The 3,620-nt window shown below is 41.1% G+C and overlaps 1 pseudogene; it reads right to left on the minus strand.

Annotated features, from left to right (window-relative positions):
- Positions 1-2,431: 2,431 nt before the first annotated feature.
- Positions 2,432-3,379, minus strand: LOC103557409 (large ribosomal subunit protein uL6-like; annotated as a pseudogene).
- Between the last annotated feature and the right edge of the window lie 241 nt (positions 3,380-3,620).

The raw sequence follows: 3,620 nt of genomic DNA on the forward strand, positions 1-3,620 counted from the left end.
CCCCAAAGAATACATACAAATAAAAGGATCCACATTAAATACATTAGAATAGTTTCCTATGTGGGAGGAGGGGAATAGGAGTTAAGAATCTGCATAAAAGTTTTGGTAAAGTTTTTAAAAAACTAAATTAAATGGCAACTTTGTGTAGACCAATGGTAATAATAGGCCATAAACTGAGGAGTGTGGTTAGTTTAAATCAATGCACCTGAGATCCAACTAAAGATGGATACAGAGAGAGAGAGATGATAGATAGATAGATAGATAGATAGATAGATAGATAGATAGATAGGCTATTCTCTCTCCCATTATGGCCATTGAAATACCACCACTACCACCACCTGCCCAGAGAGTTTCATTCTCAACCCATTTGATCTTAGTCTTATATGTAACTTTGAAGCTCTTTATATGAAAACAGTTAAGAAGACCTTTTATTTCAGGATGTAAATACCATCCATCCAATCTTCTCCCTTTATCTCAATAAGTCCTCTCCCACTTTCCACACCTTGCACTGCAATTTGTAATGTTTACCCTGCTCATTACAACCTGATATGAACTATACAAATGAAAGAATAGAGGAAGGGTCTCCTTACACAGGGAGAGAGAGAGCATCTTGAGGGAAAGAACAGCATGTGCAAATGCATGGTGGTATACAGGGCACATTTGGAGAACTACATTTAGACCATTTAGAACTCTGTATGACTGTCATTTAGACTGAGACACAGGAGCTCTAGGAGATGAATCTGCAGAGGGAGAGAGAGTCAGGTCAGTTCACAGCTGAATGTGGGTGAGGCTAAGGAGTTTGAATTTGGACCTGAGGCAAATGTGGAGTCATTGAAGGTTAAGTGAGGATGGGAGTGACTTGATTGGATTTGTTTAGAATGATCACTCTGACAGCAATGTGGAGAAAAAGGGGAGCAGGAAGGAGGGAGGGAGCCACTCAGAAAGATGTTGCAGTTGTCCATGCTTCAGCATTCATGCTTTTAACAAAAGTCCTTGGTAGCCTGACTCTCATAGCGAATTAGGCATCCAGTTGTAAAGTCAGAGGACGAGATAAAATGGTTTCCACAGTTCCCTCCCAGCTCTATGATTTTCAAATCCCGTTTATTTTACATTCAATCAAAGAAGGGAGTGATGAGGCATAAGCAGAGAAATTTGCAAATTTGTGATCAATATGCAGAACTCACATTCAGCAGACAGGAGGCATTAAAAGCTATACATGATGCTGATTGCCTAGATAATTCCCTGTGATCAAGCGCACTTTACAATTAATGATAAATTTTTTTGATTCGGGTGAGATCCGCTGTTTTCAAAAGTTTTAGTGTTTGAAATTTGATGGAAAAACTCTATTGAATTTAATGCTGAATATTCTAAATAGGGGCAGAAATATTTTAACTTTACTGGAGTCACTTCTGCATCTCCCATTCTAAATAAGATTGGATTTGATAGGAAAATCTAGGGCATTGCCATGACAATTACCAGGCTTAGTCTTAGTTCCACTTAGGTTTTATATAAGTCCAATCAGACAAAAAGCAGAGGGCTGTGAGGGGAAGAGATGGGTGCTCACCTCTGCCTCTTGTTATCAGAGCATTCGGAGTCCAACAGTAACAACACGACATTAAGCCACTGGTTCTCAACCCCGGCTGCATGTCAGAACCACCTGAGGATCTTTCGATTTACCAGGGCCTAGGCTCTATCCCTAGAGTTTCTGATTTAATTGGTCTGGAGTGAGAAGGCTTTAAAAGCTTCCCTGGTGGTTTAACGTGGCAGCCAGGGTTAAGAACCACTGTACTAGGTGATGAGCACAGCAGTTCTCAAGGCGCCCCCCAGGGATGGCTGGAAGTTGGGAGTGTCTTCCAAGTGGCTGGCGCTCCAGATTTTTGTGTGTTTGGAGTATTTCATGGTTTGGTAAAGTTAATAGAATTATCACATTGAGAACAGATTAGTTATATTATTGGCGCCCCATCTAAAGAGCACCAGTGTTTTCATAAATTCTGTTCGGTGGTTTTATAGAATTTTTTTTTTAATGGAGCAAGAAGGAAGTAGGGGGAAAGGGAAGAGAGGGAGGAAACGGAGAGATCTTACCAAGAGGGTTCTCACACAGAGTTTGAGAACCTCTGGGTTCAAGAAGGAGCTGGGTCCGGAGCAAGGAACAGCAGTTGTGCAGTACACCGCGTGCATCCCATCATGCCCTTGGGTATTTTGAGCACTGTTATAATTATAGTCTTCTACATTATAACATGGAATTGTCAGGGGTTTTTTATTAAGGATCATGGATCGTAATATTGCCGAAGTGACCTATCGGGATCTCTCTCTCTCTCTTTTTTTTTTTTAGAAAAAGTCCCAAATCAATAGAAGACTTTTTATTGCATCTTTAAAATATCACAAATAGATCTTAGCAATCATCCGGCATCTTGTTGTTTCCTCTTAGATCTTATTCATCAGCCTGCAGAACTGTTCCTTTTTCAGAGACATATACCATCCCCAATTTTTCTGATATCCTTGCTTTTAACTGTTGTGGCTGAATCAAAGCAGCTGAATCAAAGCAGCTAAATTGGATACAAATTCAATATCATTTCCTTCAAGATTTAACTCATCTTTCTGGGCTTGAAATACTGAACAAGCAATGCTTGGCCTCATTTGAACCCCCCGAATGTATTTTTCACCCAAGAAATTCCGGGTTTCAACAAGAGACCCATTCTCCTGCATAACATTGATGGGGAAGGGAGAACACATAAACCTCACCTTGCAATGGAAGCCCAAGATCTCACCCTCGATCATGTTCTGTACACGAATACAGATAGTCTGAACTGTAGCCACTTCCTTTCTATTTCCCCACTGCTATAGACTGAATGTTTGTGTCCCTCCCAAATTCATATGTTGAAACCTAATCCCCAGTGTGATGGTATTTGGAGGTGGGGTCTTTAGGAGGTAAGTAGGTCATGAAGGTGGAGTCCTCATGAATTGGATTAGTGACCTTATAGAAGAGACCCCAGAGAGCTCCCATGCCCCTCCCACCATGTAAGGACACAGCAAGAAGACAGCCATCTATGAACCAGGAAGCAGGTCCTCACCAGACACTGAATCTGCCAGGACCTTGATCTTGGATTTCCCAGCCTCGAGAACTGTGAGAAATAAATTTCTGTTGCCTATAAGCCACCCCGTCTGTGGTATTCTATCAGCCCAAACTGACTAAGACACCCACCATTTGTCAACCTAGAGCCTCTTCTTTTTATTTCCAAGGAGACCGAGTTCTATATTGATGTGATTAAAGTCCCTCTGCAGGGTTCCTCTGGGACCCTTCACAATAACTGTGCATCCCCCCACAATGATGTCAACATTTTCTGGAATATCAACCATAATTGTTGAGGATGGTCTTCATTCTCACCGTACATGTGGCAAAGAGCTCAAGGTCTCTTGACACTGATATAGGTAGGGGTCTTATTTATGGTATCCTTTCCTTTACATCATTGTAAAAAAGCGATTATATAAAAATATAATTGTATATTAGTTTGCTAGGACTGCCATAACAATGTACCACAAACTGGGTGCCTTAGAACAACAAAAACTTGTTGTGTCACAGTTCTGGAGATCAGAAGTCTAAAATTAAGGTCCATGCTCCC

The sequence above is a fragment of the Equus przewalskii genome, chromosome 13 (assembly GCF_037783145.1).
Source record: "Equus przewalskii isolate Varuska chromosome 13, EquPr2, whole genome shotgun sequence".
In the NCBI taxonomy this organism is placed as follows: domain Eukaryota; kingdom Metazoa; phylum Chordata; class Mammalia; order Perissodactyla; family Equidae; genus Equus; species Equus przewalskii.